Source organism: Arachis stenosperma, chromosome 5 (assembly GCF_014773155.1).
Source record: "Arachis stenosperma cultivar V10309 chromosome 5, arast.V10309.gnm1.PFL2, whole genome shotgun sequence".
Taxonomy (NCBI): domain Eukaryota; kingdom Viridiplantae; phylum Streptophyta; class Magnoliopsida; order Fabales; family Fabaceae; genus Arachis; species Arachis stenosperma.
Window position 1 is genome coordinate 108796211 of NC_080381.1, and position 25928 is coordinate 108822138.

The 25928-nt window shown below is 40.7% G+C and overlaps 3 non-coding genes across 3 annotated transcripts; 1 reads left to right on the forward strand and 2 right to left on the reverse strand.

Annotated features, from left to right (window-relative positions):
• Nucleotides 1-296: 296 nt before the first annotated feature.
• Nucleotides 297-404, reverse strand: LOC130983617 (small nucleolar RNA R71). The gene has a single exon (XR_009087599.1). It is a non-coding gene; the product is annotated as a small nucleolar RNA R71 (small nucleolar RNA).
• Nucleotides 405-10320: 9916 nt separating this feature from the next.
• On the forward strand, nucleotides 10321-10428 carry LOC130984892 (small nucleolar RNA R71). The gene has a single exon (XR_009088796.1). It is a non-coding gene; the product is annotated as a small nucleolar RNA R71 (small nucleolar RNA).
• Nucleotides 10429-18826: 8398 nt separating this feature from the next.
• LOC130932222 (small nucleolar RNA R71) lies at nucleotides 18827-18934 on the reverse strand. Its single transcript, XR_009067382.1, has one exon. It is a non-coding gene; the product is annotated as a small nucleolar RNA R71 (small nucleolar RNA).
• Between the last annotated feature and the right edge of the window lie 6994 nt (nucleotides 18935-25928).

Sequence of the window (25928 nt, forward strand, 5' to 3'; positions counted from 1 at the left end):
GAGCAAACAATTTTGAGCTGAAGCTTCAACTAGTTGCTCTAGTGCAACAGAACTGCAAGTTCCTTGGACTTCCATCAGAAGATCCCTATCAGTTTTTAACTGAATTCTTGCAGATCTGTGAGACTGTTAAGACTAATGGAGTAGATCCTGAAGTCTACATGCTCATGCTTTTCCCTTTTGCTGTAAGAGACAGAGCGAGAACATGGTTGGATTCACAACCTAAAGATAGCCTGGACTCTTGGGATAAGCTGGTCACGGCCTTCTTGGCTAAATTCTTTCCTCCTCAAAAGCTGAGCAAGCTTAGAGTGGATGTTCAGACCTTCAAACAAAAAGATGGTGAATCCCTCTATGAAGCTTGGGAAAGATACAAGCAGATGACCAAAAGGTGTCCTTCTGACATGCTTTCAGAGTGGACCATTCTGGATATATTCTATTATGGTCTATCTGAGTTCTCAAAGATGTCACTGGACCATTCTACAGATGGATCCATTCACCTAAAGAAAATGCCTGCAGAAGCTCAAGAACTTATTGACATGGTTACAAATAACCAATTCATGTACACTTCTGAGAGGAATTCTGTGAATAATGGGACGCCTCAGAGGAAGAAAGTTATTGAAATTGATGCTCTGAATGCCATATTGGCTCAGAACAAAATGTTGACTCAGCAAGTCAACATGATTTCTCAAAGTCTGAATGGATGGCAAAATGCATCTAACAATACTAAAAAGGCATCTTCTGAAGCAGAAGCTTATGATCCTGAAAACCCTGCAATAGCAGAAGTAAATTACATGGGTGAATCTTATGGGAATACCTATAATTCTTCATGGAGAAATCATCCAAATTTCTCATGGAAGGATCAACAAAAGCCCTAACAAGGCTTTACTAATGGTGGAAAAAATAGGTTCAGCAATAACAAGCCTTTTCCATTATCTTCTCAGCAACAGACAGAGAATTCTGAGCAGAGCACCTCTAACTTAGCAAACATAGTCTCTGATCTGTCTAAGGCCACTTTAAGTTTCATGAGTGAAACAAGGTCCTCCATCAGAAATTTGGAGGCACAAGTGGGCCAGCTGAGTAAGAAAATCACTGAAACTCTTCCTAGTACTCTCCCAAGCAATACTGAAGAAAATCCAAAAAGAGAGTGCAAGGCCATTGATATTGTCAATATGGCTGAATCCAAGGAGGAAGGGGAGGACGTGAATCCCGATGAGAAAGACATCATGGGACATCTCCCAGACAAGAAGGAGTTCCTTATTGATGACCTACAGGAATCTGAGGTTCATACAAAGACCATAGAGATCCCATTAAACCTCCTTCTGCCATTCATGAGCTCTGAAGACTATTCTTCCTCTGAAGAGGATGAAGATGTAACTGGAGAGTAAGTTGCTCAATATCTAGGAGCCATCATGAAGCTGAATGCCAAGTTATTTGGTAATGAGACTTGGGAAGGTGAACCTCCCTTGCTCATTAGTGAACTTGATACATGGGTTCAGCAAACTTTACCTCAAAAGAAACAAGATCCTGGGAAATTCTTAATACCCTGTACCATAGGCACCATGACCTTTGAGAAAGCTCTGTGTGGCCTAGGGTCAGGCATAAATCTTATGCCACTCTCTGTAATGGAGAAGCTGGGGATCATTGAGGTACAGCCTGCCATATTCTCATTACAGATGGCAGACAAGTCAGTAAGAGAAGCTTATGGATTAGTAGAGGACGTGTTAGTAAAGGTTAAAGGCCTTTACATCCCTGCTGATTTCATAATCTTAGACACTAGAAAGGAGGAGGATGAATGCATCATCCTTGGAAGACCCTTCCTAGCCACAGCAGGAGCTGTGATTGATGTTGACAGAGGAGAGCTAGTCCTTCAATTAAATGGGGACTATCTTGTATTTAAAGCTCAAGGATCTTCTTCTGCAACCATGGAGAGGAAGCATGAAAAGCTTCTCTCAATACAGAGTCAAACAAAGCCCCCACAAACTAGTTTGGTATTGGGAGGCACAACCAAACTCTAAGTTTGGTGTTGAACCCCCACATTCAAGCTCTAAGTTTGGTGTTGGGAGTCTACAACATTAACTTGATCACCTGTGAGGCTCCATGAGAGCCCACTGTCAAGCTATTGACATTAAAGAAGCGCTTATTGGGAGGCAACCCAATTTTTATTTATCTAATTTTATTTTATTTTACTGTTTTTTTATGTTTTCTTAGGTTCATGATCATGTGGAGTCACAAAACAAATACTAAAATCAAAAACAGAATCAAAAACAGCAGAAGAAACAGCACACCTTGGAGGAAGGGCTTATTGGCGTTTAAACGCCAGTAAGGAGCATCTGGATGGCATTCAACGCCAAAACAGAGCATGGATCTGGCGTTGAACACCAGAAACATGCAGCAATCTGGCATTTAAATGCCAGGATTGCACACTGAGGGAAGTTGACGTTCAACGCCAGAAACATGCTATAGACTGGCGTTGAACGCCCAAAACAAGCATAGAATTGGCGTTTAACGCCAGAAACAAGCATTAATATGGTGTTAAACGCCAGGATTGTATGAAAAGGGCGTTTTACACACCTCATTGGTGCAAGGATGTAAATCCTTGACACCTCAGGATCTATGGACCCCACAGGATCGTCTCAGGATCTGTGGACCCCACAGGATCCCCACATACCTCAACTTACCTTTTCTCTTCTTCACACAACCCAATAACACTCTTCCCCAAAAAAAAAAACCCTTCACCAATCACTTCAATCTCTCTTCCCCATCACCTCTTCACCACTCACATCCATCCATTCTTCCCCATAAACCCCACCAACCTTCAAAATTCAAAATCACTTTCCCACCCAAACCCACCCAATATGGCCGAACCTTAACCCCTCTCCCCCCACTATATAAACCTCTCTATCCCTCTTCATTTTCACACAACACAACCCTCTCTTCTCCCCCTTGGCCGAATACACATCTCTCTCTCCCCTCCATTTTCTTCTTCTTCCTTTTCTTCTTTTCTTTTCTTTCTTCTCTTGCTCAAGGGCGAGCAATATTCTAAGTTTGGTGTGATAAAAGCATAGCTTTTTTGTTTTTCCATAACCACTTATGGCACCTAAGGCCGGAGAAACCTCTAGAAAAGGGAAAGGGAAGACAAAAGCTTCCACCTCCAAGTCATGGGAGATGGAGAGATTCATCTCAAAGGTCCATGAAGACCACTTCTATGATGTTGTGGCCAAGAAGATGGTGATCCTTGAGGTCCCTTTCAAGCTCAAGAAAAATAGGTATCCGGAGATCCGACATGAGATCCAAAGAAGAGGTTGGGAAGTTCTGACCAACCCCATTCAACAAGTCAGAATCTTAATGGTTCAAGAGTTCTATACCAATGTATGGATCACTAGGAACCGTGATCAAAGTATGAAACCGAATCCAAAAAATTATCTTACAATGGTTCGGGGGAAATACTTAGGTTTCAGTCCGAAAAATGTAAGGTTGGCATTCAACTTGCCTATGATGCAAGAAGATGCACGCCCCTACACTAGAAGGGTCAACTTTGATCAAAGGTTGGACCAAGTCCTTATGGACATATGTATGGAAGGAGCTCAATGGAAAAGAGACTCAAGAGGCAAGCCGGTTCAATTGAGAAGACTGGACCTTAAGCCTGTGGCTAGAGGATGGTTGGAGTTCATCCAACGCTCCATCATCCCCACTTACAACTGATCTGAAGTTACTGTGGATCGGGCCATCATGATCCATAGTATCATGATTGGAGAGGAAGTAGAAGTTCATGAAGTAATCTCTCTTGAATTCTACAAAATAGCCAAAAAGTCCTCCACCATGGCAAGGCTAGCTTTTCCTCGTCATAGAAGGAGACATCCTCATTGAAGAGGATAAGCCCATCACTAAGAAGAGGATGGAGCAAACAAGAGAGCCCATTCATGGATCTCAAGAGACACATGAGGAAGCTCATCATCAAAGAATCCCTGAGATGCCTGGTGTGCGAAATTGTGAACAATACTTTTCACAACTCTCATAATCCCCGGTCATGAACTCCAAAAACTTGGTAGTTCAATTCCATGGCATTACACAACTTCGCACAACTAACCAGCAAGTGCACTGGGTCGTCCAAGTAATACCTTACGTGAGTAAGGGTCGATCCCACGGAGATTGTTAGTATGAAGCAAGCTATGGTCATCTTGCAAATCTTAGTCAGGCAGACTCAAATGTATATGGTGATGAACGAAAATAACATAAAAGATAAAGATAGAGATACTTATGTAATTCATTGGTAGGAACTTCAGATAAGCACATGAAGATGCTTTCCCTTCCGTCTCTCTGCTTTCCTACTGTCTTCATCCAATCCTTCTTACTCCTTTCCATGGCAAGCTCGTGTAGGGTTTCACCGTTGTCAATGGCTACCTCCCATCCTCTCAGTGAAAGCGATTGCATATGCCCTGTCACGGCATAGCGGAATTCAGCTGTCGGTTCTCGGTCAGGCCGGAATAATATCCATCGATACTTTTGCGTCTGTCACTAACGCCCCGCCTGCTAGGAGTTTGAAGCACGTCACAGTCATTCAGTCATTGAATCCTACTCAGAATACCACAGACAAGGTTAGACCTTCCGGATTCTCTTGAATGCTGCCATCAGTTCTCGCCTATACCACGAAGACTCTGATCTCACGGAATGGTTGGCTCGTTTGTCAGGCGAGCACTCGGTTGTCAGGCGATCAACCATGCATCGTGCAATCAGGAATCCAAGAGATATTCACTAGAGCCTTGATTGCTTGTAGAACAGAAGTGGTTGTCAGTCACCTTGTTCATAGGTGAGAATGATGATGAGTGTCACGGATCATCACATTCATCAAGTTGAAGAACAAGTGATATCTTGGATAAAGAACAAGCGGAATTGAATGGAAGAACAATAGTAATTGCATTAATACTCGAGGTACAGCAGAGCTCCACCTTAATCTATGGTGTGTAGAAACTCCACCGTTGAAAATACATAAGAACAAGGTCTAGGCATGGCCGAATGGCCAGCCTCCCAATGATCTAAGATAGCATAAAAATGAAGATAGCTACCAAAGTCCTCTAATACAATAGTAAAAGGTCCTACTTATAGATAACTAGTGGCCTAGGGATTACAGAAATGAGTAAATGACATAAAAATCCACTTCCGGGCCCACTTGGTGTGTGTTTGGGCTGAGCAATGAAGCAATTTCGTGTAGAGACTCTTCTTGGAGTTAAACGCCAGCTTTTATGCCAGTTTGGGCGTTTAACTCCCATTTGGGTGCCAGTTCCAGCGTTTAACGCTGGGATTTCTTGAGGTGACTTTGAACGCCGGTTTGGGCCATCAAATCTTGGGCAAAGTATGGACTATCATATATTGCTGGAAAGCCCAGGATGTCTACTTTCCAACGCCGTTGAGAGCGCGTCAATTGGGCTTCTGTAGCTCCAGAAAATCCACTTCGAATGCAGGGAGGTCAGAATCCAACAGCATCTGCAGTCCTTTTTAGTCTCTGAATCAGATTTTTGCTCAGGTCTCTCAATTTCAGCCAGAAAATACCTGAAATCACAGAAAAACACACAAACTCATAGTAAAGTCCAAAAAAGTGAATTTTAACTAAAAACTAATAAAAATATACTAAAAACTAACTAGATCATACTAAAAACATACTAAAAACAATGCCAAAAAGTGTATAAATTATCCGCTCATCACAACACCAAATTTAAATTGTTGCTTGTCCTCAAGCAACTGAAAATCAAATAAGATAAAAAGAAGAGAATATGCAATGAATTCCAAAAACATCTATGAAGATCAGTATTAATTAGATGAGCGGGGCTTTTAGCTTTTTGCCTCTGAACAGTTTTGGCATCTCACTCTATCCTTTGAAATTCAGAATGGTTGGCTTCTTTAGGAACTCAGAATCCAGATAGTGTTATTGATTCTCTTAGTTAAGTATGATGATTCTTGAACACAGCTACTTATTGAGTCTTGGCCGTGGCCCAAAGCACTCTGTCTTCCAGTATTACCACCGGATACATACATGCCACAGACACATAATTGGGTGAACCTTTTCAGATTGTGACTCAGCTTTGCTAAAGTCCCCAATTAGAGGTGTCCAGGGTTCTTAAGCACACTCTTTTTGCCTTGGATCACAACTTTATTCTCTCTTTTATTTTTCTTTTTTTTTTCGGTTTTCTTTTTTTTTCTCTCTGTTTTTTTCGCTTGCTTTTTTTTTTTCTTCTTTTTTTTTGTATTCACTGCTTTTTCTTGCTTCAAGAATCATTTTTAAATGATTTTTCAGATCCTCAGTAACATGTCTCCTTTTTCATCATTCTTTCAAGAGCCAACCTTCATGAACCACAAATTCAAGATACATATGCACTGTTTAAGCATACATTCAGAGAACAAGAGTGTTGCCACCACATCAAAATAATTAAACTATTATAAAATTCAAAATTCATGCAATTCTTTCCTTTTTTCTCAATTAAGCACGTTTTTATTTAAGAAAGGTGATGGATTCATAGGACATTCATAACTTTAAGGCATAGACACTAATGATCACAAGACACAAACATGGATAAACATAAGCATAAAATTCGAAAAACAGAAGAATAAAGAACAAGGAAATCAAAGAACGGGTCCACCTTAGTGATAGCGGCTCTTTCTTCCTCTTGAAGATCCTATGGAGTGCTTGAGCTCCTCAATGTCTTTTCCTTGTCTTTGTTGCTCCTCCCTCATGATTCTTTGGTCTTCTCTAATTTCATGAAGGATGATGGAGTGTTCTTGATGCTCCACCCTTAGTTGTCCCATGTTGGAACTCAGTTCTCCTAGGGAGGTGTTTAGTTGCTCCCAATAGTTTTGTGGAGGAAAGTGAATCCCTTGAGGAATCTCAGGGATCTCATGATGAGTGGGGTCTCTTGTGTACTCCATCCTTTTCTTGGTAATGGGCTTGTCCTCATCAATGGGGGTATCTCCTTCTATGTCAACTCCAACTGAATAACAGAGGTGACAAATGAGATGAGGAAAGGCTAGCCTTGCCAAGGTGGAAGACTTGTCCGCCACTTTATAGAGTTCTTGGGCTATAACCTCATGAACTTCCACTTCTTCTCCAATCATGATGCTATGAATCATGATGGCCCGGTCTAGAGTAACTTCGGACCGGTTGCTAGTGGGAATGATTGAGCGTTGGATGAACTCCAACCATCCTCTAGCCACGGGTTTGAGGTCATGCCTTCTCAATTGAACCGGCTTGCCTCTTGAATCTCTCTTCCATTGTGCGCCCTCTTCACATATGACTGTGAGGGCTTGGTCCAACCTTTGATCAAAGTTGACCCTTCTAGTGTAAGGATGTTCATCTCCTTGCATCATGGGCAAATTGAATGCCAACCTTACACTTTCCGGACTAAAATCCAAGTAATTCCCCCGAACCATAGTAAGATAATTCTTTGGATTCGGGTTCATTCTTTGATCATGGTTCTTTGTGATCCATGCATTGGCATAGAACTCTTGAACCATCAAGATTCCGACTTGTTGAATGGGGTTGGTCAGTACTTCCCAACCTCTTCTTCGGATCTCATGGCGGATCTCCGGATATTCACCCTTTTTGAGTGAAAAGGGGACCTCGGGGATCACCTTCTTCAAGGCCACAACTTCATAGAAGGGGTCTTGATGCACCCTTGAGATGAATCTCTCCATCTCCCATGACTCGGAGGTGGAAGCTTTTGCCTTCCCTTTCCTCTTTCTAGAGGTTTCTCCGGCCTTGGATGCCATAAATGGTTATGGAAAAACAAAAAGCAATGCTTTTACCACACCAAACTTAAAATGTTTGCTCGTCCTCGAGCAAAAGAAGAAAGAAGAGAGTAGAAGAAGAAGAATGAGGAGAAAGGGAATGGCTTTGTATTCGGCCAAAGGGGAGAGAGATGGTGTTTAGGTTGTGTGAAAATGAAGGAGTGAAGAAGGGTATTTATAGGAGAGAGGGGAGATGGAGTTCGGCCATAATGGTTGGGTTTGGGTGGGAAAGTGGTTTGAATTTGAATGGAAGGTTAGGTGGGGTTTTATGAAGGATGGATGTGAGTGGTGAAGAGAAAGATGGGATTTGATAGGTGAAGGGTTTTTGGGGAAGAGGTATTGAGGTGATTGGTGAATGGGGGAAGAAGAGAGAGAGTGGTGGTGGGGTAGGTGGGGGTCCTGTGGGGTCCACAGATCCTGTGGTGTCAAGGAAAAGTCATCCCTGCACCAAATGTTGCTCAAAATCACGTTTTGAGCCATTTCTGGCATTAAACGCCGGGCTGGTGCCCATTCCTGGCGTTTAACGCCAGGTTCTTGCCCTTTTCTGGCGTTTAACGCCAGTCTGGTGCCCCTTTCTGGCGTTAAACGCCCAGAATGGTGCCAGACTGGGCGTTAAACGCCCAACAGCTAACCTCACTGGCGTTTAAACGCCAGCAACATCTTCCTCCAGGGTGTGCTGTTTTTCTTCCTGTTTTTCATTCTGTTTTTGCTTTTTTCATTGATTTTGTGACTTCTCATGATCATCAACCTACAAAAAAGATAAAATAACAAAAGGAAATAGTTAATTATAAAACATTGGGTTGCCTCCCAACAAGCGCTTCTTTATTGTCATTAGCTTGACAGAGGACTCTCATGGAGCCTCACAAAAGATCAGAGCAATGTTGGAACCTTCCAACACCAAACTTAGAGTTTGAATGTGGGGGTTCAACACCAAACTTAGAGTTTGGTTGTGGCCTCCCAACACCAAACTTAGAATTTGACTGTGGGGGCTCTGTTTGACTCTGATTTGAGAGAAGCTCTTCATGCTTCCTTTCCATGGTGACAGAGGGATATCCTTGAGCCTTAAACACAAAGGATTCTTCATTCACTTGAATGATCAGCTCGCCTCTATCAACATCAATCACAGCCTTTGCTGTGGCTAGGAAGGGTCTGCCAAGGATGATGGTTTCATCCATGCACTTCCCAGTCTCTAGGACTATGAAATCAGCAGGGATGTAATGGTCTTCAATCTTCACCAAAACATCCTCTACAAGTCCATGAGCTTGTTTTCTTGAGTTGTCTGCCATCTCTAATGTGATTCTTGCAGCTTGCACCTCAAAGATCCCTAGCTTCTCCATTACAGAGAGAGGCATGAGGTTTACACTTGACCCTAAGTCACACAGAGCCTTCTTGAAGGTCATGGTGCCTATGGTACAAGGTATTGAAAACTTCCCAGGATCTTGTCTCTTTTGAGGTAGTTTCTGCCTAGACAAGTCATCCAGTTCTTTGGTGAGCAAAGGGGGTTCATTCTCCCAAGTCTCATTTCCAAATAACTTGTCATTTAGCTTCATGATTGCTCCAAGGTATTTAGCAACTTGCTCTTCAGTGACATACTCATCCTCTTCAGAGGAAGAATATTCATCAGAGCTCATGAATGGCAGAATTAATTCCAATGGAATCTCTATGGTCTCATTTTGAGCCTCAGATTCCCATGGTTCCTCATTAAGGAACTCATTGGAGGCCAGTGGACGTCCAGTGAGGTCTTCCTCAGTGGCGTTCATTGCCTCTTCTTCCTCCCAGAATTCGGCCATATTGATGGCCTTGCACTCTCCTTTTGGATTTTCTTCAGTATTGCTTGGGAGAGTACTAGGAGGGAGTTCAGTGATTTTCTTGCTCAGCTGTCCCACTTGTGCCTCCAAATTCCTAATGGAGGACCTTGTTTCAGTCATGAAACTTTGAGTGGTTTTGATTAGATCAGAGACCATGGTTGCTAAGTCAGAGGTATTCTGCTTAGAACTCTCTGTCTGTTGCTGAGAAGATGATGGAAAAGGCTTGCCATTGCTAAACCTATTTCTTCCACCATTATTGTTGTTGAAACCTTGTTGAGGTTTCTCTTGATTCTTCCATGAGAAATTTCGGTGATTTCTCCATGAAGAATTGTAGGTGTTTCCATAGGGTTCTCCTAGGTAATTCACCTCTTTCATTGAAGGGTTCTCAGGATCATAGGCTTCTTCCTCAGATGAAGCTTCCTTAGTACTGCTTGGTGCATTTTGCATTCCAGACAGACTTTGAGAGATCAAATTGACTTGTTGAGTCAATATTTTGTTCTGAGCCAATATGGCATTCAGAGTATCAATCTCAAGAACTCCTTTCTTCTGATTGTCCCATTGTTCACAGGATCCTTTCAGAAGTGTACATGAATTGGTTATTTGCAACCATTTCAATCAGCTCTTGAGCTTCTGTAGGCGTCTTCTTCAGATGAAGAGATCCTCCCGCAGAGCTATCCAAAGACATCTTGGATAGTTCAGAGAGACCATCATAGAAAATACCTATGATGCTCCATTCAGAAAGCATGTCAGAAGGACATTTTCTGATCAATTGTTTGTATCTTTCCCAAGCTTCATAGAGGGATTCTCCATCCTTCTGTCTGAAGGTTTGGACTTCCACTCTAAGCTTGCTCAATTTTTGAGGTGGAAAGAACTTTGCCAAGAAGGCATTGACTAGCTTTTCCCAAGAGTCCAGGCTATCTTTAGGTTGTGAGTCCAACCATATTCTAGCTCTGTCTCTTACAGCAAAAGGGAATAGCATAAGTCTATAGATCTCAGGGTCTACCCCATTAGTCTTGACTGTGTCACAGATTTGCAAGAACTCAGCTAAAAACTGATGAGGATCTTCCATTGGAAGTCCATGGAATTTGCAATTCTGTTGCATTAGAGAAACTAATTGAGGCTTAAGCTCAAAGTTGTTTGCTCCAATGGCAGGGATAAAAATGCTTCTCCCATAGAAGTCGGGAGTAGGTGCAGTAAAGTCACCTAGCACCTTCCTTGCATTGTTTGCATTGTTATTGTTTTCGGCTGCCATGTGTTCTTCTTCTTTGAAGAATTCGGTCAGGTCCTCTAAAGAGAGTTGTGCTTTAGCTTCTCTTAGCTTTCGCTTCAAGGTCCTCTCAGGTTCAGGGTCAGCTTCAACAAGAATGCCTTTGTCTTTGCTCCTGCTCATAAGAAAGAGAAGAGAACAAGAAGATGTGAAATCCTCTATGTCACAGTATAGAGATTCCTTGAGGTGCCAGAGGAAAAGAAAAATAGAAGAAAGAAGGTAGAAGAATTCGAACTTGATGAGATAAAGTTCGAATTGTGCATTAAGAAGGAGTAGTACTCCATAAATAGAAGGATGTGAGAAGGAGGGAAGAGAATTTTCGAAAATTAATTAGAAAGATGTCAAAAACATTTTCAAAATTGATTGATAATTTTCGAAAATTGAAAGTGGAAAAGAAATCAAGTGATTTTTGAAAAAGATTTTGAAATTAGAAGTCAAAAAGATTTGATTGAAAACTATTTTGAAAAAGATGAGGTTAAGAAGATATGATTGATTTTAAAAATATGTGATTGAAAAGATATGATTTGAAAACAATTTTAAAAAGATTTGATTTTAAAAATTAGTAACTTGGCTATCAAGAAAAGATATGATTCAAACATTAAACCTTCCTCAACAGAAAAGGCAACATATTTGAGATGTTCAATCAAATCATTAATTGTTAGTAAGTATCTTTGAAAAAGGAAAGGAATTGATTTTGAAAACATTTGATTGAAAAGATATGATTTGAAAAAGATTTGATTTTGAAAAGCTTAGAAAACTTGAAAAAAAATGATTTGAAAAACAAAATCTTCCCCCTTTGCCATCCTGGCGTTAAACGCCCAGAATGGCCTCCATTCTGGCGTTTAACGCCCAAAATGCTACCTCTTTGGGCGTTAAACGCCCAACCAGGTACCCTGGCTGGCGTTTAAACGCCAGTCTGTCTTCTTCACTGGGCATTTTTGAATGCTCAGCTTTTTCTGTATAATTCCTCAGCAGCATGTTCTGAATCTTCAATTCTTTGTATTATTGACTTGAAAAGACAAAAATTAAAAATATTTTTGGATTTTTAATAATCAAAATGCAACAAGAATGAAATAACAATGCATGCAAGACACCAAACTTAGCAGTTTGTATATTACTGACACTATATGAGACACATAAACACTCAAGCCAAAAGAATTCAAAGATCAGAGTAAGAAATCATCAAGAATTACTTGAAGATCCTTAAGATACATGAATGAATGTATGCAATTGACACCAAACTTAAGATGAGACTAGTGTCTCAGCAAGGAACATAACATATTTTTGGTTTTTATGAAATTTTTTTTTTGATTTTTTTTGTGTTTTTCGAAAATTAAGTGGAAAAAGATATCAAAATTCTTAATGAGAATTCCAGGAATCAGTGCAATGCTAGTCTAAGACTCCGGTCCAGGAATTAGACATGGATTCACAGCCAGCCAAGCTTTCAAAGAAAGCTTCGGTCCAAAACACTAGACATGGCCAAAGGCCAGCCAAGCCTTAGCAGATCACTGCTCCAAAAGCAAGATTGATAAAAATCAACAAGCTCTTGTGATGATAAGTTGAAACCTCGGTCCAATGAGATTAGACATGACTTCTCAGCCAGCCAGATTTCAACAAATCATCATGAAACTCTAGAATTCATCTTTAAGAATTTCGAAAAAAAAAGTACCTAATCTAAGCAACAAGATGTACCGTCAGTTGTCCAAACTGAACAATCTCAGGCATTGTTACCAAAAGCTTGCTCAAAACTTGAACAATCCCCGGCAACGGCGCCAAAAACTTGGTGCGCGAAATTGTGAACAATACTTTTCACAACTCTCATAATCCCCGGTCATGAACTCCAAAAACTTGGTAGTTCAATTCCATGGCATTACACAACTTCGCACAACTAACCAGCAAGTGCACTGGGTCGTCCAAGTAATACCTTACGTGAGTAAGGGTCGATCCCACGGAGATTGTTAGTATGAAGCAAGCTATGGTCATCTTGCAAATCTTAGTCAGGCAGACTCAAATGTATATGGTGATGAACGAAAATAACATAAAAGATAAAGATAGAGATACTTATGTAATTCATTGGTAGGAACTTCAGATAAGCGCATGAAGATGCTTTCCCTTCCGTCTCTCTGCTTTCCTACTGTCTTCATCCAATCCTTCTTACTCCTTTCCATGGCAAGCTCGTGTAGGGTTTCACCGTTGTCAATGGCTACCTCCCATCCTCTCAGTGAAAGCGATTGCATATGCCCTGTCACGGCATAGCGGAATTCAGCTGTCGGTTCTCAGTCAGGCCGGAATAATATCCATCGATACTTTTGTGTCTGTCACTAACGCCCCGCCTGCTAGGAGTTTGAAGCACGTCACAGTCATTCAGTCATTGAATCCTACTCAGAATACCACAGACAAGGTTAGACCTTCCGGATTCTCTTGAATGCTGCCATCAGTTCTCGCCTATACCACGAAGACTCTGATCTCACGGAATGGTTGGCTCGTTTGTCAGGCGAGCACTCGGTTGTCAGGCGATCAACCATGCATCGTGCAATCAGGAATCCAAGAGATATTCACTAGAGCCTTGATTGCTTGTAGAACAGAAGTGGTTGTCAGTCACCTTGTTCATAGGTGAGAATGATGATGAGTGTCACGGATCATCACATTCATCAAGTTGAAGAACAAGTGATATCTTGGATAAAGAACAAGCGGAATTGAATGGAAGAACAATAGTAATTGCATTAATACTCGAGGTACAGCAGAGCTCCACACCTTAATCTATGGTGTGTAGAAACTCCACCGTTGAAAATACATAAGAACAAGGTCTAGGCATGGCCGAATGGCCAGCCTCCCAATGATCTAAGATAGCATAAAAATGAAGATAGCTACCAAAGTCCTCTAATACAATAGTAAAAGGTCCTACTTATAGATAACAAGTGGCCTAGGGTTTACAGAAATGAGTAAATGACATAAAAATCCACTTCCGGGCCCACTTGGTGTGTGTTTGGGCTGAGCAATGAAGCAATTTCGTGTAGAGACTCTTCTTGGAGTTAAACGCCAGCTTTTATGCCAGTTTGGGCGTTTAACTCCCATTTGGGTGCCAGTTCCAGCGTTTAACGCTGGGATTTCTTGAGGTGACTTTGAACGCCGGTTTGGGCCATCAAATCTTGGGCAAAGTATGGACTATCATATATTGCTGGAAAGCCCAGGATGTCTACTTTCCAACGCCGTTGAGAGCGCGCCAATTGGGCTTCTGTAGCTCCAGAAAATCCACTTCGAATGCAGGGAGGTCAGAATCCAACAGCATCTGCAGTCCTTTTTAGTCTCTGAATCAGATTTTTGCTCAGGTCCCTCAATTTCAGCCAGAAAATACCTGAAATCACAGAAAAACACACAAACTCATAGTAAAGTCCAGAAAAGTGAATTTTAACTAAAAACTAATAAAAATATACTAAAAACTAACTAGATCATACTAAAAACATACTAAAAACAATGCCAAAAAGTGTATAAATTATCCGCTCATCAATACCTCAAGGGATGCACTTTCCTCCCAACAACTATTGGGAACAACTCAATACTTCTCTAGAAGACTTGAGTTACAACATGGATAAATTAAGGGTGGAACATCAAGAGCATTCCATGATTCTCCATGAGATTAGAGAAGATCAAAGAGCAATGAGGGAGGAGCAACAAAGGCAAGGAAGAGACATAGAAGAGCTCAAGGACATCATTGGTCCATCAAGAAGAAGACGCCACCATCACTAAGGTGGACTCATTCCTTGTTCTTATTTCTCTGTTTTTCGGTTTTTATGCTATATGTTTGTCTATGTTTATGTCTTTACTACATGATCATTAGTATTTAGCAACTATGTCTTAAGGCTATGAATAAATCCATGAATCCTTCACCTTTCTTAAATAAAAAATATTTTTAATACAAAAGAACAAGAAGTACATGAATTTCGAATTCATCATTGAATTTAGTTTAATTATATTGATGTGGTGACAATACTTTTTGTTTTCTGAATGAATGCTCGAACAGTGCATATTTTTTATCTTGTTGTTTATGAATGTTAAAATTGTTGGCTCTTGAAAGAATGATAAACAAGAGAAATGTTATTGATGATCTGAAAAATCATAAAATTGATTCTTGAAGCAAGAAAAAGCAGTGAAGAACAAAGCTTGCGAAAAAAAAGTGGCAAAAAAAATATGAAAATATGAAAGAAAAAGAAAAAGCAAGCAGAAAAAGCCAATAGCCCTTAAAACAAAAAGGCAAGGGTAAAAAGGATCCAAGGCTTTGAGCATCAATGGATAAGAGGGCCCAAGGAAATGAAATCCAAGCCTAAGCGGCTAAATCAAGCTGTCCCTAACCATGTGCTTATGGCATGCAGGTCCAAGTGAAAAGCTTGAGACTGAGTGGTTAAAGTCGTGATCCAAAGCAAAAAGAGTGTGCTTAAGAGCTCTGGACACCTCTAACTGGGGACTTTAGCAAAGCTGAGTCACAATCTGAAAAGGTTCACCCAGTTACGTGTTTGTGACATTTATGTATCCGGTGGTAATACTGGAAAACAAAGTGCTTAGGGCCACGGCTGATGAGCGGATAATTTGTACGCTTTTTGGCATTGTTTTTAGTATGTTTTTGGTAGTTTTAGTTGAGTTTTTATTATATTTTTATTAGTTTTTAGTTAAAATTCACTTTTCTGGACTTTACTATGAGTTTGTGTGTTTTTCTGTGATTTCAGGTATTTTCTGGCTGAAATTGAGGGACCTGAGCAAAAATCTGATCCAGAGACTCAAAAGGACTGCAGATGTTGTTGGATTCTGACCTCCCTGCACTCGAAGTGGATTTTCTGGAGCTACAGAAGCCCAATTGGCGCGCTCTCAACGGCGTTGGAAAGTAGACATCCTGGGCTTTCCAGCAATATATGATAGTCCATACTTTGCCCAAGATTTGATGGCCCAAACCGGCGTTCAAAGTCACCTACAGAAATCCCAGCGTTAAACGCCGGAACTGGCACCTAAATGGGAGTTAAACGCCCAAACTGGCACCAAAATGGGAGTTAAACGCCAAGAAGAGTCTCTACACGAAAATTACTTCATTGCTCAGCCCAAGCACACACCAAGTGGGCCCGGAAGTGGATTTTTATGTCATTTACTCACCTTTGTACACCTTAGGCTACTAGTTTCTATAAGTAGGACCTTTTACTATTGTATTTCATCTTGGTTCTTCTGGTTCCCTCTGGGGCCGAAACCAATGATCACTTTTGTTCTTATGTATTTTCAACGGTGGAGTTTCTACACACCATAGATTAAGGTGTGGAGCTCTGCTGTACCTCGAGTATTAATGCAATTACTATTGTTCTTCTATTCAATTCCACTTGTTCTTTGTCCAAGATATCACTTGTTCTTCAACATGATGAAGGTGATGATTGACGCCCATCACCATTCTCACTCATGAACAAAGTGACTGACAACCACTCTTGTTCTACAAGCATCTGAGGCTTAGTGAATATCTCTTGGATTCTTTAACCGGAATCTTCGTGGTATAGGCAGGACCTGATGGCAGCATTCAAGAGAATCCGGAAGGTCTAACCTTGTCTGTGGTATTCTGAGTAGGATTCAATGACTGAATGACTGTGACGTGCTTCAAACCCTGAGGGCGGGGCGTTAGTGATAACACAAAAGAATCACTGGATTCTATTCCGCGCCTGATTGAGAACCGACAGATGAATTCCGCTATGCTGTGACGGAGCATATGCAATCGCTTTCACTGAGAGGATGGGGGGTAGCTGCTGACAACAGTGAAACCCTACACGAGCTTGCCATGGAAAGGAGTAAGAAGGATTGGATGAAGACAGTAGGAAAGCAGAGAGACGGAAGGGAAGGCATCTTCATATGCTTGTCTGAAGCTCGTACACCAATGATATACATAAGTATCTCTATCTTTATCTTTATGTTATTTTCGTTCATCATCCATACCCATTTGAGTCTGCCTGACTGAGATTTACAAGGTGACCATAGCTTGCTTCATACCAGCAATCTCCGTGGGATCGACCCTTACTCACGTAAGGTATTACTTGGACGACCCAGTGCACTTGCTGGTTAGTTGTGCGAAGTTGTAGTGATCACAATTTCGTGCACCAAGTTTTGGCGCCGTTGCCGGGGATTGTTCTTGTGTATGGACAACTGACGGTTCATCTTGTTGCTTAGATTAGGTATTTATTTTCTTCAGAGTTCTTAAGAATGAATTCTAGTGTTTCAAGGTGATGTTCTTATCATCACCAAAGCTGATTGATCATCATCAATTTAGCTCTTGAATGCAATGTCTTGCTGAAGCTTAGCTAGCTATGTCTAATTCCTTTAGACTAAAGCTTTAGACTAACATTGCATGATTCCTGGAATTCTCATTAAGAATTTTGATACCTTTATTTTCTTTTCCATATAATTTTCGAAAAAGCACAAAAAAAATTACAAAATCATAAAAACCAAAAATATTTTATGTTCTTGTTTGAGTCTAGAGTCTCATCTTAAGTTTCGTGTCAATTGCATGTTTCTGTTCTTATTGCATTCATGCATGTGTCCTCATTAATCTTCAAGTTGTTCTTGATGATTTCTTGTTTTGATCTTTGAATTCTATTGACTTGAGTGTTTTGTTGTTTCTCATATGCATTCTCATTAGTGTCAGTAGTATACAAACTGCTAAGTTTGGTGTCTTGCATGCATTGTTATTTGATTTTAGTTGCATTTTGATTATTAAAAATCCAAAAATATTTTTAATTTGTGTCTTTTCAAGTCAATGATACAAAGAATTGAAGATTCAGAACATACTGCAGAGGAATTATACAGAAAAAGCTGAGCATTCAAAAATGCCCAGTGAAGAAGACAGACTGGCGTTTAAACGCCAGCCAGGGTGCCTGGTTGGGCGTTTAACGCCCAAAAAGGTATAGGTTTGGGCGTTAAACGCCAGAATGTACACCATTCTGGGCGTTTAACGCCAGGATGGCAAAGGGGGAAGATTTTGTTTTCAAAATCAATTTTTTTTCAAGTTTTCAAAGTTTTTCAAAATCAAATCTTTTTCAAACCATAACTTTTCAATCAAATCTTTTTAATCACATCTTTTTCAAAATAGTTTTCAATCAAATCTTTTTAATTTCTAATTTCAAAATCTTTTTCAAAAATCACTTTACTTCTTTCCCACTTTTGTTTTCGAAAATCAATTAAGTGTTTTTCAAAATGTTTTCAAAATCTTTTTCTTAATTTTCGAAAATTACTTCCCTTCTTCTCACATCCTTCCATTTATGGACTAACACTATTCCTTAATGCAAAATTCGAACTCCATCTTCTTTGATAAGTTCGAATTTTCTACTTCTGTCTTCTACTTTTCTTTTCTTCTGACACCTCAAGGAATCTCTATACTGTGACATAGAGGATTCCATATTTTCTTGTTCTTCTCTTTCATATGAGCAGGAACAAAGACAAAGGCATTCTTGTTGAAGCTGACCCTGAACCTGAGAGAACCTTGAAGCGAAAACTAAGAGAAGCCAAGGCACAACTCTCTTTAGAGGACCTGACCGAATTCTTCAAAGAAGAAGAACACTTGGCAGCCGAAAACAACAATGCAAACAATGCAAGGAAGGTGCTGGGTGACTTTACTGCACCTACTCCTGATTTCTATGGGAGAAGCATCTCTATCCCTGCCATTGGAGCAAACAACTTTGAGCTAAAGCCTCAATTAGTTTCTCTAATGCAACAGAATTGCAAGTTCCATGGACTTCCAATGGAAGATCCTCATCAGTTTTTAGCTGAGTTCTTGCAAATCTGTGACACAGTCAAGACTAATGGGGTTGACCCTGAGGTCTACAGACTGATGCTATTCCCTTTTGCTGTAAGAGACAGAGCTAGAATATGGTTGGATTCTCAACCTAAAGAAAGCCTGGACTCTTGGGAAAAGCTAATCAATGCCTTCCTGGCAAAATTCTTTCCACCTCAAAAATTGAGTAAGCTTAGAGTGGAAGTCCAAACCTTCAGACAGAAGGATGGTGAATCCCTCTATGAAGCTTGGGAAAGATACAAACAATTAATCAGAAAATGTCCCTCAGACATGCTTTCTGAATGGAGCATCATAGGTATTTTCTATGATGGTCTCTCTGAACTGTCCAAGATGTCTTTGGATAGCTCTGCTGGAGGATCTCTTCATCTGAAGAAGACGCCTACAGAGGCTCAAGAGCTAATTGAAATGGTTGCAAATAACCAATTCATGTACACTTCTGAAAGGAATCCTGTGAACAATGGGACAAATCAGAAGAAAGGAGTTCTTGAGATTGATGCTCTGAATGCCATACTGGCTCAGAATAAAATATTGACTCAACAAGTCAATTTGATTTCTCAAAGTCTGTCTGGAATGCAAAATGCACCAAGCAGTACTAAGGATGCTTCATCTGAGGAAGAAGCTTATGATCCTGAGAATCCTTCAATGGAAGAGGTGAATTACCTAGGAGAACCCTATGGAAACACCTACAATTCTTCATGGAGAAATCACCCAAATCTCTCATGGAAGAATCAAGAGAGACCTCAACAAGGTTTCAATAACAATAATGGTGGAAGAAACAGGTTTAGCAATGGCAAGCCTTTTCCATCATCTTCTCAGCAACAGACAGAGAGTTCTAAGCAGAATACCTCTGACTTAGCAACAATGGTCTCTGATCTAATAAAGACCACTCAAAGTTTCATGAATGAAACAAGGTCCTCCATTAGGAATTTGGAAGGACAAGTGGGTCAGCTGAGTAAGAAAGTTACTGAACTCCCTCCAAGTACTCTCCCAAGTAATACAGAAGAAAATCCAAAGGGAGAGTGCAAGGCCATCAACATGGCCGAATTCTGGAAGGAAGAAGAGGCAGAGGACGCCACTAAGGAAGACCTCACTGGACGTCCACTGACCTCTAATGAGTTCCCCAATAAGGAACCATGGGAATCTGAGGCTCAAGATGAGACCATAGAGATTCCATTGGACTTACTTCTGCCTTTCATGAGCTCTGATGAGTATTCCTCCTCTGAAGAGGATGAGTATGTCACTGAAGAGCAAGTTGCTAAATATCTTGGAGCAATCATGAAGCTAAATGACAAGTTATTTGGAAATGAGACTTGGGAAGATGAACTTCCCTTGCTCACCAAAGAACTGGATGACTTGTCTAGGCAGAAACTACCTCAAAAGAGGCATGATCCTGGGAAGTTTTCTATACCTTGTACCATAGGCACCATGACCTTCAAGAAGGCCTTGTGTGACTTAGGGTCAAGTGTAAACCTCATGCCCCTCTCTGTAATGGAGAAATTAGGGATCTTTGAGGTGCAAGCTGCAAAAATCTCACTAGAGATGGCAGACAACTCAAGAAAACAAGCTCATGGACTTGTAGAGGATGTTCTGGTAAAAGTTGAAGACCATTACATCCCTACTGATTTCATAGTCCTAGAGACTGGGAAATGCATGGATGAATCCATCATCCTTGGCAGACCCTTCCTAGCCACAGCAAAGGCTGTGATTGATGTTGATAGAGGAGAGTTGATCATTCAAGTGAATGAAAAATCCTTGGTGTTTAAGGCTCAAGGATATCCCTCTGTTACCATGGAGAAGAAGCATGAAGAGCTTCTCTCAAATTAGAGTCAAATAGAGCCCCCACAGTCAAACTCTAAGTTTGGTGTTGGGAGGCCACAACCAAACTCTAAGTTTGGTGTTGAACCCCCACATTCAAACTCTAAGTTTGGTGTTGGGAGGTTCCCACATTGCTCTGAGTATTTCTGAGGCTCCATGAGAGTCCTCTGTCAAGCTAATGACAGTAAAGAAGCGCTTGTTGGGAGGCAACCCAATGTTTTATAATTAACTATTTCCTTTTGTTATTTTATCTTTTTTGTAGGTTGATGATCATAAGAAGTCACAAAATCCATTGAAAAAGCAAAAACAGAATGAAAAACAGGAAGAAAAACAGCACACCCTGGAGGAAGAACTCACTGGCGTTTAAACGCCAGTGAGGCTAGCAGTTGGGCGTTTAACGCCCAGTCTGGCACCATTCTGGGCGTTTAACGCCAGAAAGGGGCACCAGACTGGCGTTAAACGCCAGGAAAGGGCAAGAACCTGGCGTTAAACGCCAGGAATGGGCACCAGCCCGGCGTTTAACGCCAGAAATGGCTCAAAACGTGGATTTTGATGCTATTTGGTGCAGGGATGACTTTTCCTTGACACCTAAGGATCTGTGGGCCCCACAGGACCCCCACCTACCTCACCACCCTCTCTCTTCTTCTTCACCCATTTACCAATCACCTCAATACCTCTTCACCACTCACATCCATCTCCTCCATTTATTCTTCTTCTACTCACTTCTTTCTTCTTTTGCTCGAGGACGAGCAAACCTTTTAAGTTTGGTGTGGTAAAAGCATTGCTTTTTGTTTTTCCATAACCATTTATGGCATCCAAAGCCGGTTCAACTGAGAAGGCATGACCTCAAGCCCATCACTAAGAAGAAGATGGAGCAAACAAGAGACCCCTCTCATCAAGAAATCCCTGAGATACCTCAAGGGATGCACTCTCCTCCACAAGACTACTGGGAGCAAATTAACACCTCCCTAGGAAAATTAAAGTTCCAACATGGGACAACTAAGGGTGGAGCACCAAGAACATGCCATCCTCCTCCATGAAATTGGAGAAGATCAAAGAATCATGAGGGAGGAGCAACAAAGACAAGGAAGAGACATTGAGGAGCTCAAGCACTCCATAGGATCTTCAAGAGCAAGAAAGAGCCGCCATCACTAAGGTGGACCCGTTCCTTGATTTCCTTGTTCTTTATTCTTCTGTTTTTTTCGAATTTTGTGCTTTATGTTTATCCATGTTTGTGTCTTATGATCATTAGTGTCTTAGTGTCTATGCCATAAAGCTATGAATATGAATCCATCACCTTTCTTAAATGAAAACTGTTTTTAATCAAAAGAACAAGAAGTACAGGATTTCAAATTCATCTTTAAAACTAGCTTAATTAGTTTGATGTGGTGGCAACATTTTTGTTTTCTGAATGTATGCTTAAACAGTGCATATGTCTTTTGAATTTGTGGTTCATGAATGTTAAAATTATTGGCTCTTGAAAGAATGATGAAAAAGGAGACATGTTACTGAGGATCTGAAAAATCATAAAAATGATTCTTGAAGCAAGAAAAAGCAGTGAATACAAAAAAAAAAAAAAAAAAAGAGAAAAAGAAGGAAAAAAAAAGGGAGAAAGAAAAAGAAAAGAAATAAAGTTGTGATCCAAGGCAAAAAGAGTGTGCTTAAGAACCCTGGACACCTCTAATTGGGGACTTTAGCAAAGCTGAGTCACAATCTGAAAAGGTTCACCCAATTATGTGTCTGTGGCATGTATGTATCCGGTGGTAATACTGGAAGACAGAGTGCTTTGGGCCACGGCCAAGACTCAATAAGTAGCTGTGTTCAAGAACCATCATACTTAACTAGGAGAATCAATAACACTATCCAGATTCTGAGTTCCTAAAGAAGCCAATCATTCTGAATTTCAAAGGATAGAGTGAGATGCCAAAACTGTTCGGAGGCAAAAAGCTACTAGTCCCGCTCATCTAATTTGGAGCTTAGTTTCATTGATAATTTGGAGTCTATAGTATATTCTCTTCTTTTTATCTTATTTGATTTTCAGTTGCTTGGGGACAAGCAACAATTTAAGTTTGGTGTTGTGATGAGCGGATAATTTGTACGATTTTTGGCATTGTTTTTAGTATGTTTTTGGTAGTTTTAGTTGAGTTTTTATTATATTTTTATTAGTTTTTAGTTAAAATTCACTTTTCTGGACTTTACTATGAGTTTGTGTGTTTTTCTGTGATTTCAGGTATTTTCTGGCTGAAATTGAGGGACCTGAGCAAAAATCTGATCCAGAGACTCAAAAGGACTGCAGATGCTGTTGGATTCTGACCTCCCTGCACTCGAAGTGGATTTTCTGGAGCTACAGAAGCCCAATTGGCGCGCTCTCAACGGCGTTGGAAAGTAGACATCCTGGGCTTTCCAGCAATATATGATAGTCCATACTTTGCCCAAGATTTGATGGCCCAAACCGGCGTTTAAAGTCACCTACAGAAATCCCAGCGTTAAACGCCGGAACTGGCACCTAAATGGGAGTTAAACGCCCAAACTGGCACCAAAATGGGAGTTAAACGCCAAGAAGAGTCTCTACACGAAAATTACTTCATTGCTCAGCCCAAGCACACACCAAGTGGGCCCGGAAGTGGATTTTTATGTCATTTACTCACCTTTGTACACCTTAGGCTACTAGTTTCTATAAGTAGGACCTTTTACTATTGTATTTTCATCTTGGTTCTTCTGGTTCCCTCTCTGGGGCCGAAACCAATGATCACTTTTGTTCTTATGTATTTTCAATGGTGGAGTTTCTACACACCATAGATTAAGGTGTGGAGCTCTGCTGTACCTCGAGTATTAATGCAATTACTATTGTTCTTCTATTCAATTCCACTTGTTCTTTGTCCAAGATATCACTTGTTCTTCAACATGATGAAGGTGATGATTGACGCCCATCACCATTCTCACTCATGAACAAAGTGACTGACAACCACTCTTGTTCTACAAGCATCTGAGGCTTAGTGAATATCTCTTGGATTCTTTAACCGGAATCTTCGTGGTATAGGCAGGACCTGATGGCAGCATTCAAGAGAATCCGGAAGGTCTAACCTTGTCTGTGGTATTCTGAGTAGGATTCAATGACTGAATGACTGTGACGTGCTTCAAACCCTGAGGGCGGGGCGTTAGTGATAACGCAAAAGAATCACTGGATTCTATTCCGCGCCTGATTGAGAACCGACAGATGAATTCCGCTATGCTGTGACGGAGCATATGCAATCGCTTTCACTGAGAGGATGGGGGGTAGCTGCTGACAACAGTGAAACCCTACACGAGCTTGCCATGGAAAGGAGTAAGAAGGATTGGATGAAGACAGTAGGAAAGCAGAGAGACGGAAGGGAAGGCATCTTCATATGCTTGTCTGAAGCTCGTACACCAATGATATACATAAGTATCTCTATCTTTATCTTTATGTTATTTTCGTTCATCATCCATACCCATTTGAGTCTGCCTGACTGAGATTTACAAGGTGACCATAGCTTGCTTCATACCACCAATCTCCGTGGGATCGACCCTTACTCACGTAAGGTATTACTTGGACGACCCAGTGCACTTGCTGGTTAGTTGTGCGAAGTTGTAGTGATCACAATTTCGTGCACCAACGGCCAAGACTCATAAAAGTAGCTGTGTTCAAGAATCAACATACTTAACTAGGAGAATCAATAAACATTATCTGAACTCTGACTTCCTATAGATGCCAATCATTCTAAACTTCAAAGGATAAAGTGAGATGCCAAAACTGTTCAGAAGCAAAAAGCTACAAGTTCCGCTCATCTAATTAGAACTGATATTCATTGATATTTTGAGATTTATAATATATTCTCTTCTTTTTATCCTATTTGATTTTCAGTTGCTTGGGGACAAGCAACAATTTAAGTTTGGTGTTGTGATGAGCGGATAATTTATACGCTTTTTGGCATTGTTTTTAGGTAGTTTTTAGTAGGATCTAGCTACTTTTAGGGATGTTTTCATTAGTTTTTATGCTAAATTCAAATTTCAGGACTTTACTATGAGTTTTTGTGTTTCTCTGTGATTTCAGGTATTTTCTGGCTGAAATTGAGGGACCTGACCAAAACTCTGATAAAAGGCTGACAAAAGGACTGCTGATGTTGTTGGATTTTGACCTCCCTACACTCGAAATAGATTTTTTGGAGTTACAGAATCCAAATGGCGCGCTTTCAATGGCATTGGAAAGTAGACATCCAGAGCTTTCCAGCAATATATAATAGTCCATACTTTATTCGAGATTAGACGACGCAAATTGGCGCTCAACGCCAGTTCCATACTGCATTTTGGAGTCAAATGCCAGAAACACGTTACGAACCAGAGTTAAACGCCAAAAACACGTTACAACTTGGCGTTTAACTCCAAAAGAAGCCTCTGCACGTGTAAAGCTCAAGCTCAGCCCAAGCACACACCAAGTGGGCCCCGAAAGTAGATTTCTGCATCAATTACTTATTTCTGTAAAACCTAGTAACTAGTCTAGTATATATAGGACATTTTACTATTGTATTAGACATCTTTGGATCATTTTTGGATTACCTTATGATCCTTTATTCATATTTATGGGGGCTGGCCATTCGGCCATGCCTGGACCACCATCACTTATGTATTTTCAACAGTGGAGTTTCTACACACCATAGATTAAGGGTGTGGAGCTCTGCTGTACCTCGAGTTTTAATGTAATTACTACTGCCTTTTATTCAATTCAAGCTTATTCTTGTTCTAAGATATCATTCGTACTTCAACCTGATGGACGTGATGATTCGTGACACTCATCATCATCCATCCTAATGAACATGTGCCTGACAACCACCTCCGTTCTACAAGCAAGAGCTAGAGTGTGTATCTCTTGGATTCCTGATGCACGACGCATGGTTGCCCTCGCCTGACAACCGAGCCTTCCATTCCGTGAGATCAGAGTCTTCGTGGTATAAGCTAGAATTATTGGCGGCCATTCTTGAGAATCCAGAAAGACTAAACCTTGTCTGTGGTATTCTGAGTTGGATTCAAGGATTGAATGACTGTGACGAGCTTCAAACTCGCGATTGCTGGGCATGATGACAAATGCAAAAGAATCAATGGATTCTATTCCGACATGATCGAGAACCGACAGTTGATTAGCCGTGCTGTGACAAGAGCATTTGGACCTTTTTCACTGAGTGGATGGGAACTAGCCATTGACAACGGTGATGCCCTATATACAGCTTGCCATGGAAAGGAGTATGAAGAATTGGATGAAAATAGTAGGAAAGCAGAGATTCAACAGGAACAAGCATCTCTATGCACTTATCTGAAATTTCCACCATTGAATTACATAAGTATCTCTATTTTATTTTATAATTTCGAAACCTTTATAATCATTTGAATCCGCCTAACTGAGATTTACAAGATGACCATAGCTTGCTTCATACCAACAATC